Source organism: Drosophila persimilis, unplaced genomic scaffold, assembly GCF_003286085.1.
Source record: "Drosophila persimilis strain 14011-0111.01,24,50 unplaced genomic scaffold, DperRS2 tig00000124-arrow-pilon, whole genome shotgun sequence".
Lineage (NCBI taxonomy): Eukaryota > Metazoa > Arthropoda > Insecta > Diptera > Drosophilidae > Drosophila > Drosophila persimilis.
In genome coordinates, this window is record NW_020825294.1 from 7,867,974 (window position 1) to 7,881,517 (window position 13,544).

Sequence of the window (13,544 nt, forward strand, 5' to 3'; positions counted from 1 at the left end):
GGGAAACGATGGTAGTTCTGATAACAATAGTATCAATAGTAAAGTAAACAGTAAAAAGATTATATCTCCTTTCCTAAAAGACGGACTTTCACAGTGGTTTGATTTCCTTAAAATTCAGTTAACTCACACTTAAATGTTATTTTGAATGAAGTGAATAGTACGCATGGTATCTAAAGCACTCTATACACCAAACTATACCATCTTATTTACGAATTCTGTCTTAGTAGAGTCTTAATGAAAGTTCCCAAGCCGTCACCATTTCCAAGTCATTAAATTCATTTAGAGCTAAATACCAAAGTTAAAAGACAAAAGTTTTCCTCGTGGCGCACCCAGATAGAGATGCACAGATACAGAGATATCAACAGGGGCGACGGCGTTGTCCCAACAACCTGGGACCGCAGCCAACCCTCCCACCCGTGGCATTCTTCAAGTGTTATCGGGCGGACAGCATCATGCATATATTAAGCGTAAATTGCCTCGGCATTCATTCCGAAGAGCTAATAGAAATATCTGCCAGTTAATTTAGCGTCATGAAGTTGCCCGAAAATTGGGCAGTGGAAATCATTTCTCCCTTCTGGTTGTCCGGGAGATGATCAGACTACCAAGTGGCCACGCCTGCTGTGGTCGGAGGGATGGAAATATTGAGCTCGCTTGATTCTCTCGCATAAATGTACCTTTTAAGAAATGGTGAGTTTTCTATATCAATATAAAACATTTTTCTGATAAAAAAGAGGATACGGTATGAATATTTGGTAGAGAGTGGTAATATATAGTTCCATTTAATCGAAGTATTTAAAAAATCTATCCATAGCTTTTGACTGATCTGATACTAATTTGGGAATGGGTACATTAAGTTACAGAAAACAGAATATTTTTCAACTGTCAGTAGAGTACATAGTCTAATAAGTACAATACTTAGCTGGACAAGAATCTTTGGATTTTATCCTATATTTTGAAGGACTAGCTTATAAATCAATTTAAATATTAATTGTAATTTTTAAATAAATATCTGATGAAAATCTCTATGCGCTATATCTATTCAACAGACATCTTCTTTTCAGATCATCAATGCTGATAAATAAATATTTATCTGAAGTTATCACTCCCAACTTCTTTCTTCGAGACCAGAAGTTTCTCTACAGATGTTTTTCCCCAGTTGTAGCAGGTTCGAATTGCTCCGAAAGGTCATCAGGAAAGCTTCGCTTCAACAAGATATCCGGGATATCCATCGGGACTTTGAAATATGGTCATGGTTTTGGTTTTTGGATCAACTCCATCCCGTTCCTTCTTCTTTTCCAATCAAATTAATTCCTCTTGAAAATCGGTAGCACCCTCTTTGGAATCTGCGTCTGGGCATTGACTGTCCTGATTGTTCTCGCTTGTTTTCTTCATAACCCTTAACTATATGATTGTGTATCAGTGAAGATCTTTTCTTCTATAATAGGTGGCGTTGTTTCCTGAACATTTGCTTTAACCTCTTCTATATGTGGCAAATCTTGCCCGCTAAGATGTGTAAAGGTCAGTAGCCTCTCCCCTCGTTAATGCCGGCTCATTGATGCTGAAATTTTATATTATTATAGGTTTAATATTCGCATTCGTATCACATTTCCCATTTCTTCCTTAGTTTTCTAAAATAACCTCATGTCATACTCTCTTAATTTTGATTAATTGTTTTACTTAGTCCGCTACTCGACCATACGCTGGCGTACTTTTTTTGATTTCTTTGACCTTTCACATCTTTGGGTCAGTTTCGTGAGAGAATGGTACTCATTTTTTACAACGCAAGTTGACAGTCCGACATTCCAAATGGTGAAAAATGCAGCATTTGATATGAGGCCCACACAAAAAAGGAAAAAATGCCAAAAAGCTCAAAAAAACGATATCCTTGGTGACGGCAACTACAGAGCCCGGAATAGATGGAATGGGAGGGCAGGGCTATGTGGGGGGTATTGACGTAAGCAATGGGGAATCGGCATAAAAAATATAGTGTTCAGAAAAAGATAAAGAAACGAAATGACAAATCTGAAAGCATTCCCGCTCCTTTCCATTCAGCAGCCCTTTCCAGGTTCTGGTCCTGCCAATGTGGTTGGGTTGGGGTTACGTAGAAGAGCAGCCACCCCTTTTCAGCGAGCGAGCGAGCGAGCGACGTCGCCACTCCATTAATTGAAGCCCCTGGATTACGGTAAATTGCATTGTCTTCCAGCCAGGAGCACCCGCTGCGATGGGGTTCCGTTTCCGGTCCATCAAAACGGGAACAAATCTTTATAATCCCTGATAATTTCGTTAATGGCTTTAATCACTTACTCGCAGGCATGAAAGGATTAGACCAAGGAACGGGTCAGAGACAGAGAGAGAATAATTTAAATTTCATTTAATTTTATGCGAAGCTCAGAGACATTTTTGGGCAGCCATTGCGATGTCAAGTCGTGGCTCCTCCTTTTCAGTGCTATCCTTGTGTGCATAAGGTCACACACACACACACACGAATGCCCGAAGAGCTATGTACATATATACCGTACTACCGTACAGCGACAGCTGTTTACCTATGCTGCACATGGACACATATAAACATATATACACCCAATTAGGCAGCTACAATTGTTGCCGTTCGCCGTTGCGTGGGGGGAACTCAACACTCGGCGAATGAAACTCAACACGAAAGTCTCGGGCGAGGGGATGCGTTGAGGTGGGTGAGCTGGAAAGCTCCGTCGCGGTGGCGACGACTATAAAAGCCCGGGCCCATCCACTGGCGCCACACACAAACCACAAGCGACGCCCAGGCACCAGACGGGAAGAGGAGATACCACCACAAAAATACCGAGAACCAGAAGGACACAAGGACACCCACATCCATTGAGATGGGACCACGTTCCTTGTGGCAGCTTTGCCGACGGAGCTGGCGGAGGTGTGGCACCAGCCAGAGACTCCAGATACCCGTTGCCTGGAGTGTGGAGCTGGCATGCTATCGCCGATATCAGCGTATTCTTTAGATCAATTCGGACTATCTCTATATATATCCAACAATGAACCTAAAGAATATCATAGCAACATCATATCAATCCATATCGATTTACGAGTACACACTATGAATAGCCAATTGTTTTAATGATTACAACGGTATTGTTTTGAATTTTAATTGGAAAGAAATGTGATTTTTTATCAATAAACGAAATAAGTTATAACTTAAGCAATATATTTGAAAATCATTTTAAAATCAAAAGTTTTGGAAAACGATATACCAATTCCTCCGGAAGTCTGTCGAGCACCTCCTTCTTAAAAGATATAAATACATATATAGACGAGGACTTTTAGATTTCGCAAAGTGAGTGTTCCCAGTTTTGAAAGAATCATTCTAACAAGTGTTTCATTATATTATCATAGGAAGTATAAAGACATATTAGTTTTCTGTTGAATGTGGATGTGTGTAACACCCAGAAGAAAGTCTTACCGACCCCATAAAGTTACCTACTTATGTATAATGATATATTTAGCATTCTTGATAAGCCGTGATAACCGTCTTTCTATCTGTACTTCCCGATGAGCGTCTAGATCTCAGAGACTATAAAAGATGGAGAAACCATACTCCTGTGATATTACAAACGACCAAAATCTGTGGCATTCACAATTTGGAAGATACAGGAAAAACGAAGACGCAGAATCGTAGAGAATCGTCGTCATTATTATAGCCAGAATGAACAAATCAATTTTCAGTGACATCGATACCCCATTCTCTCTCTCACACACTCTTTCACGTAGTAGTAATCTAATGTATAGGTTACATAAATTATAATATTATCTATAAGATAATCTATAAGATCTATAAGATATACCTACTGAGTGAGGATCGGGCATAAAAGTAGAGCCACAACTCTTGCCAATCTCTTGTGATGGGGTATATATAATGAGAATAATGTACGTAATGGTACTGTAGTATATTTTTTAGTTCCTTGCCGGGAAAAGCGGAAATGTCGGGGACTAAACGAAACTACACTGAAGATTCCTTCAAGTAGAGACTGTCTGCTCTCATGGTTAGCCACGATCCAATGCCGCTAGCTAAGCAAGAAAGTAATAAGGCCAGAAGAGAGCAAACAATCGATGAGATTGAAACGTCTACAAAGTAACCATTAATCTGGCAAATAACCAGGCCTATTCCGCCTTTCATGATGCTCAAAAGTAATCAAAAATTTTGTTGGTCCTGTGCAAGTGGGCCGGCCAAAAATTTGCATATGTCAACACGGAACAGCAGCAGCAATTGCCCTGAAACACGATTTATCTACGGGTACTTCGGTGGTTGGAGGCGGGAACGCACTGAAGCACAAGAGATACATTTGCCTGATGAACAAAATTGAAATGTTAATTACATGCCTGGCCAAGTGAGTGGCAGAAGGGGGTTGTTCTGCCATTCAGAAACGCACTGCAAACAGTTTAAAAAACAGTCGAAAGCGTTGTTTAGACACTGGCTAAGCAAACAGGAGAACAGCCTCGGCTGGCTTCTGATTTGTTTGCTCAGCCCTTAATCAGACCGAGTTCTGAGCACTTTCCATTGAGCTGAAGGCGAGGCCGAGACCGGAACGGCAAAAGTTTAATATGGCATCGATAACCCCGGGCTGGGGCTAAGCGCTGGAAAACACACACAAACACAGCTTCTACCTTGGACCAGGGGATGATCTGGCAAGGCCTCACTCCCTGCAACTCCCACTCCACGCAGATACTGTTGACGCTGATGAGGTGTGAATGCCACCGCAGCTTTTTGCTTTTGTCTTATGCCTTCATCACTGTGCATGCCTCTGCTGTGGCATCCACTTGAGGTTAATTGAATTTCAATGCCTCCTTGCTAAAATGAAAACGTTTTTCCGGTTTTAAGCTGGTTAGGCTAACTCGGACAGATGGCAAAATCCAGGTCTCTACAATATACTACAATATATATGTAGGTGTTGGTATGAAACGATGATGGCATCATTAATTGAATCTGATTCTAATTGAAATGTGTTTGGCCTATGAATGTAATTTGATTTGGCTGAAGTCTTCGGTTTAGTGGTTAGACAATGTTTGAAGATTTTTAAAAGAAGCATCAGAAAGGGCGAGTACTACACTATACATAATCTTTAATACAAAAAAATTGGAAAAGAATACCTATAACGATATCAAATACCTCGGCAAAACATGGCCAAACATAGATAAGAAGCGCACCTCCATGCTCTGCAAGCTCCGCAGAAAAATGTGCAGCACAGTCGTACGTTCCCTCACAGGACATTGGCTAATAGGAAACCACGCAAACAGGCTGGGAGTCCCATATAATGATTTTTGGCGTAGCTGTAGAGACGAGGAAGACGAGGAGGAGACGCTGGAACGTAGATTCTGCTCCTGCCCTTCTTAACTGAAATTTCAGAAATGTCCACACTCCGGTTGGGACAAGTGCTGACATTATAAAGGGAAGATCCCAAGCGGTGCCACAACTATGTGTGACGGGCTCTAGCGGGCCTGACAGCCGCCTCTGCCTAACCTAAGCTTCACAAACTCTCGAACTGGATACCAAAATAAGTAAGTTCATAATATTCTGATGTTTCTGAATTGCCTTCGATTCCAGAAAAATCTTTTCCACTCAAGCACATGTGATTACGTTAAGCCCAGAGAAGTGTAAAGCAACCAATCCAAGATATTTTTTCCGTTGTTCAACAACTTATATATATCGTATTTCCAAACTTTGGCGACACATTAAAAGGATTTTCCTTGGCACGTGCCGACCGAATTGGAGGGGAAATCGCTCTCAACAATTCGGAGTGGAAACATGAAGAAAAGCTCGAAATTAGCATTCACTTTCAAAGAGCGTGTTTATTTAGCTATTTATTCAATTTTAATTTCCATTTTTTTCTGCGTTCTCCGTTAGAACAATCAGTCATGGAAGCAGAAGAAAAAAAAGATGCGATTACATTTAATTGAATTTTTTCCCGCGTTCTGTTTGCGCGAAGAAAGCCAAAAACTGAATTGAATGTATTATATTACCAATAAAAAAAGAAAAGAAAAATAATAAAAATGCGCAACGCGATTGGGAGTACAAAGGGAGAAGAAAAGTAGGAAAACGTGATGACGGAAAATGCTAGAGTACGAGAGTATTCAAATTTCTTCCGGGGGAAGATGTTCCAACAAAAGCTTTCCTGAAACCGAGACAAGCTCGTTAGGATATCGTGTCGAAAGTTAAAGCTTCCTTATGAATTATTTATCCGAGCTACGACTAACAAGCCGCAAGTTGTCATAAAAATCCCGCACTGAAATTACCTGTTGATGAGGCATACGTTAGTTTAGCCCTCAATTACCAGGTCTCTGGGGTGAAATGGATACAGAAATATACTCGTTCCTGCGGGGGGTGAGGCTAAGGGTGTGCTACCCCCGGAGGAGGCATTAAAATTTTATCAACTCGGGTTCTGGCAGTTGTTGCTGTTGAATTAAGAAACACTTGGCACGTTAAATCAATTTGCCATTTTATAAATCTTCATTTCGCACCTGAGACGTGATGGCGGTCCCCTGGAGAGGCGCCACAGGTGGCCTTGCCCCCAGACAGTGGAGCCACCGGCGAGAGCTTTAAGTTAAGCCATCGCCGGATACGTGACTGCCTCGAGCTCCCAAGGATTTGCACTCGTATTCCTATTTATTTTTTGCCAGCATTTCGCTTAGTTGCCGCTCGTATTTGCATTGGCAACTCGTTTCAATTAGCTAAAATGTCCTGTTCACACCATTTGCCTGATTGTCCTGCCCGGCCACGGCCACTGACCAAATGTGCCTTAGTGTTCGGGGTTCATTGCCCATTTGGGGGGCATTTTTAATTTCTGTAATGCCTTTTGTGATCTTTGAATGGTTAAAGTGCACTCGAGCATCATTGTTATTTTCAGAGACTGTTTTGAGCTTTTAAGAAAATTATGCAATTGCATTACGACGCCGCACTGACCACTCTCGGACTCTTTATATCTGAACGGTCCTCGATTGTCCTTTCCTGTACAAGTTTAAAATTCCGATTGTATATCACACGCATCGGAAAACGGAGGGCGGTCCTTTGGGCCCCGCATCGCGCTCAAAAGCGCAATCCGAAGAGAGTTTGGGAGCTGTGTATTACAAATAGCTCAACGGGCGGGCCACAGGCACGGAGGCAGGACGACTGTCAATGCTTTGCCTTTTCTGTCGGTGGGTGGCATAATTTATGGACATCCCACATCTGCCCACTCCCCCTAGCGCTTCCAACTTCTCCACTGCGGTTATTAAAATGCTTCAATGCTCTTACCCATACTCTAGCCCTCGCACACACTCTCAAGCAGACTCGGCTTTCATTGTCGTCAGACAACTGGAAAAAAGTGTAGCATACTCGCCGGCGCCGACTAATGGCAACTGAAGTAGCAGTCAAGCACAGTGGGATGGAAACCATTTGATTAGGACACCAACCTGTATATTAGAATTGAATATGTTATAGAGATTATTAAATGAATGCCATCTAAATGTATTATGTGTACTTGTACAGAGAGAGAGATAAGGTCGAAGTGGGACTAATGAGAAATGTAGAAATGAGGTTGGGTTGTTACCTGTTCGAAAGATATTCATTAAAGGTTTAAAGAGCGGTACTAAAGGTTGTATAGGTTTCGGCGAGCTTTCTAACTTGTGCTATAATATTTCATCCCGAAAACATGTGCCCCGCACCACAGTGCTCGGTGTTGTCTCAGCTTCCTTTCTGCCTGATAATCAATAAAATGTTTTGGCATTTACTTTCATTGTTTGCTGCTGCAACGCCCCTGCAGCCGCGCCTCTGCCCAAGGACTTTATTTGCATATTTTGAGTGGGAACTGGCGAGGCATATTGCGGGGCTTTATATCCTTCCGTTGGCGATGCCGTGCTCAAGTCCTTTGCACCGGGCGTGCCTCGTGAATTGTTTTACTGTCGACGTTCATTTGGGTTGATGCTGATGTCCCAAAGACTCAGGACACAACATGAAAGTCGCTTAATCTACTTAAATGTCTTTGAGTTTGAATTTCCCTCGGCCCTCCCTTAGAAACTTGCGAGTCTCAGCACATTATAACAGCCTTGTGTCCTCCTCGAGACTCGAGACGGAGTAGATCTTCCGTGGCGTTATTAACATGGATTTATGGCGTATCGTTGGGCGACTTAGGGCCGCTATTAGCGTACAAGGATGCAAACAAGCTGAGACCGGAGGAAACTTCCTCAGAACCGGCTCACATGTCAATCAAATCGAATTCAAGGTAACAAAGCAGAAAAACGTAGAATTCATCCAATGATTTGCGGGGACCGAAAGGTAGCATCAGATAATTTCAATTAAAAATGCCTTTGAAAAGGCATTTGTTCGCTGAATGGACGGGGGATGGACGGGCGATAGACGGGGTCTGGCTACCATGACAAAGCGTCCTCCTTGATGTCCTTGTTGTTGTCGTCAACTGCCGTATCAGCAGTTTCAAATCCGGGGGTGACGGTAGTCAGGCCGGGATGGGGTCTGACTGCAGCTTAATTGAGTTTCGCTTTGACGGCAACCGCATAAAAGGCAACAACTTTTAAGTATTCACATTCACAGCAATTAAAGCCCCTGTCCTGCCAGGTCCTTTGGCTGCTCTCCAGCTCTCGCTGCGAAGGAAATTTAATATTTTTCTAATGATGCAAAGCCTCACCGAAAGAAACACACATTTTATGGTTTCTTCACACAGCTGACCAAAGGTTCGACAGACCTTAAACGAGGGTTGGACTTTAAATATAAAAATCTATGATGCTCAAAAAAATATTAAAGATGTGAACTAAGTTCATTTCTCTCAAAACTTTGCCCTGCCTTTAGTATTTCTTTAAGATATATTTATCTGTTATATTTGCTTAAAGTAAAAACTTTAACATGAATTTAAACAGAATAAAGAATGACTGAAGATGAAGAGTTAATCTTAAGTGGATTATTTAAAATCCTTTTTCTGCTGATTGTTATGGATAACTAACATAAAGGTGAATATTTCACTGACTCTACTGTCCTCTACCTATCCTCTCCCTGTACTTTAGTGACCCCTACCCAAATCTGATGGAAATTTGCAGCTCCGCATTGCTCAGATTTGCACATTTTCAATGGCCATTTTTGGGGGTGACTACATACATATGTACATATCTATATACAACCATATATGTATATATATTGTCATAAAGTTATCATCTTGATGCTGACGAGCTTGTTGTTGCGATGACGTAGCAAACAAATTTCCACTGTTAACAATAGGCACGTCGTCGCTTCTGTTGTTCTCGCCACTCGCCACGCCTGTCAGACCCCACTGGGAGTCGGTCCCGGAGTCATTTTGTCAGCCTGTCTGCCTCGTCCTGCTGCCTCCTCATGATGCTTGATGGCAGCATAATTGATGCACTCGAGCGTAAGTGATTAGATTCATTATGATGCCTGGCAGGCAATGGCAACCAACGGCCTGAATTTGACTATGGAGAGGGCTGGAGGGTATCAGGTGTCCACTTCGAATTGAAATGTTTGAAAATTTAAAATTATTTATAAAACGTTCAGACAGGATAGATGAGTACTCATGGTCGCAGTCCTGACTGCCCGCTGATGTTAAATGATGCGTGACAGAATTTTTATTACCCTTCCCCTGTCCAAAATCCCGTATCCTATATGATGGTAGGGGTAAAAGCCAACGTGCGCCAACATTAATCAAGACATTCTAAAGATTTAGATATACATACATTTATATTTATGCATTTTGAGGGTAAAACACAAAAAACAGCACTGGAAAGCAGTAACAATGCTCGACACACGCCGGGCGACAAAAGTATTTGCTTCCGGTATGCCGCCTGTGGCAGGACTCTACAGGGTACGGGATGAAACAGTCGGAGGACTGTGCATTCTAGCTTGAAATAAAGTTGCACTGGCGGCCGCCTCTGCTTTTGGCTTTTGTGTTTTCCGCTTTTTGTTGTGGGTAGAAAAGCGGGGAGAAAAATGTGTTTCATATGAATAAATATTCTTTCTATGACCCTAATGGATTTCGTTGTTGTGGGAGCTTCTCTGTCTGTCAAAGGGTTTGGGACACACTCATAAATGGGAGCATATGCTAATTAGGAAGAGGCATTTCGTTGCCCCGAAGAGAAACTATTGAGTAAGCATACCAGGAAGTCGTATTTTTTCTTTAGGGCCTCATATATTGATATATTGTACGGTTCACAAGGATATTATAAGGGAATTATACTACGGTAAAGGCTCTAAATAAAGGCAGAGATTTTTTAAAGAAGATTTTGTAAATCATACATGGCGGTATATGTGATACATGTGTTTTCCAAGTAAGTGTCTTTAAAATATCATTGATGATGTATTGATTAGTCGACGGCTTGTATAAGCTGAGAGATCCTCAGCTGTTGGTCATCAGGAACAATACGAGTGCAAATATCCAAGAAAAATTTAAGGAAAAATCTATTTCATAAAGTCCATACCAAACACAAGGAAATCTCTCCAAGTATAGTCATCCCCTGCAGCCTCTTGTACACTTTTCCCCATCTCATACCAGACTTACTTCATATCTCTCACGCTTCCAGCTATTTGCACACAAACAAAAATAAATATTAAATCTCAGACTGACGGAAGCGAAATCGTTTTGTGCCAGAGACACCCCCGAACCACACCCCACACTCAGTGGCACCCCCCCACATCGGATTTCATTTCACCGATGTGGCACTTTACTCGTACTACTGCACGGAGCGGACTGTGTGGCACGCTTATCGACTGGAGCAGCGTTTAGTTTTGTGATTGAGTGGGTGGACATGTGGATTGACAGGATGAGTCTGCTAGATCAACAGTCGAGCGGAGCTCATCAATTTCGCTCATCGTGACTTTCCGTGTGGGAAAAATCTCTCCTCCGGCATACTTGTGGGCGTTCCGCCTTGTGGACCAACTTTTAAAGTCGTCACATTCTGGTCTGGTAATTAAAAACGTGTGAAGCTGTACCCGGAAAACCCTTTGCTCGGTGTAATCCGCGCCCCATCCCTCATAAATCAGACAACGAAAAGCCATACATCATAGACACTGCGGGGAATCCCCATAGAATTACAGAGAGTCGACACAGCACAGCAAGAGCCAAAAGCCTCAAAAGTTATTTTGTAATTAGAGCAAAAGGCAGACACACCCAGAGATGGAGGGACATCAGCAGGCAACAGCAGAACAACTGGATAATGATGATTACGCTGGCGCAATGAAATTGAAGACGACTTTTAGTCGAAGCTGCACTAATTACCGCTGACGGGCGACGGGAAGCGCACTCCGGACAGTTCGCTCGATCTTCCGCTCTGTCTACGGCTACGGCCACGGCCACAGCGCGGGCTCAGGCTTGAGGCCTGTCAACTCAAGTTTGACACTTTTTTGCTCACAATTTATGAGGGCGGGTGCTCGGCTAAGCCCACAGATTGGGGCACAGTGGAATTGAAGGGAATATTGCTATCTAACCGTAATATTTTAAGTAAAATTGGGAAAAATATGATAAAGGTATTGGACAGTTTCTTTCATTTCCCAGATTAAATAACTATTCCAAGCCATCGAAAGAAGTGCAACAAGTTTTAATGTTAAATGGGGTTCGACTTTCGGAGATCTATCATTACTATCGAAAATGTAATCGATTGGAATTGCGATATGTGATGAATATTTTTCGATGTGTCCAAAGAACAACGATATTTTTTAATAACATGGCTTAATAAACGCAGAATAAATATTCAATTGGCATCCCACTGTGCACTGTGGTCCTTCGGCTGACACTCGAGCCGTTGACAAGGCTGCCACTTAGTTTAGAGTTTTATGAGCGCAATTCGATTATTCTTCATTTGCGTCAATCAATGCGGAGGCCGCTGCCTACTGCTTGCTTTTAGGCGCTCCCCCGCTAATCGCTTTGTTTAAATAGTAAACGTTGCAGGAAACAAGGATTTTTCGAAATTTAATATCACAGATGATGTGTCTGAGGCTTCTGCTTTATTGTTGTTTGTTGTTGGTTGTTGGTTGCTGGGCCTGCCGCCGTCCTGTCTATGGAGCTGTCTGCCCAAATGTCTGCTCTCACTTCTCTGTGTCGCCCTCGTCCTGAAAGCGTATCCTTTCGAATACGAAAATCCTTTGCGGCTATGACTGCCGAAGCTGGCGCTGTTTTGTTGATTTTCATTTCATTTCCCAGCTCGGTTTTTCCCTCGCTCTCGTTCTACCTCCTGTTTATTTCGCTTTGCTGTTTGCTTCCGCAACTTTATTATAGCTTTTGGCTGAGTTGCAACTGTTTGGCTGTTTGCTTTATGCTTATGAGGGTAAGACCAATGCGTCGTATTAGCCTTGCCGCCAGCCGAGCCGTGGGAGGCGGGGACGCTATAGGCTGGGGCTAGAGCGGAAGCTGGGCTCTCTGTGAGGCATAGCTTTTGTGGATTATGAGTTGGTCGTGCCGGGTGTGTGAGAATCGGGGCACTTGCACAAACTGTTGACTAAGATTATTGGCTACTTTAAGTGGCCAGCTCAAATGGGCATAGGAAAGGAATTATACATACACCATACATTTGTAGGGTTTATGAATGTTTGAAGAACCATTCATGGATTTCCTAAATAGCAGCGATGGAAAATAAAACCCCGGTTCCGCACAAATGACGCGGATGCAACTGATTCGCTGTATAAAATTCCCATAAACAAAGGGACTCAGTCGATACGAATTCGGAATTCGGATAGACATTATATTTTTAATAATTACAATGTTCCCTGCTTTACTTTCAGATAATCTTCATAAATCTTACGGCTATATCATTGGAACAAATTAAACTTCGTTTATAAAATGTTGCTAATCATTAATCGTAAATGTTTTGTTTTATGTTTTTAATAATTGAGTACTATAATTAATAATAACAAAGACTACATGTGGAATAAACGGCAAGATTATTTGTTGTAAATGCCATAATTATGTATCTACTAGAGGACGCAATTGTGCGCCAACCCCCGGCTCACTCGCTTCGATCGCTTACGCCGATGTGAGTAAAGTATCGGACGACTACGATTGCCCACAACTTTTGTATATAATAGAGAGTATTTCACGGTACTTGAAAGAGAGAGTACTTGAAAAGTGGATTATCTTTTAATTTAAAATAAATAAAAAGATATCATTCCTCCGAATTATTGAATTTAATTAATAAATCAATAATTCATTTAAATGGTACTAAAATGTTTTTCCCACCATAACAACCTCATTTACTTTACGTTGTCAATTTACATGTTTTGAATACTTATGATATTCTTATTAAACATTGACAAAGGCTAAAGAATAAAATAAAATAAAAAAATAAATACAAATTTGGACACGAATATTTTTAATATAGTTTGGAAATTAATTGAAACCTGAATGTATCCTTGCTAAAACAGTGTAGTGGGTAGGAAGGAATAATTTTCCGAGACTAATAAATAATGTCCATAAAGTTCTTATATGAATGGTGATACTACCACAACTTTTCATTTATTCCGCATCGTGAAGATAAATTATTCAGGAAGAATGGCACAAGTGTTTTTAATTATTTCG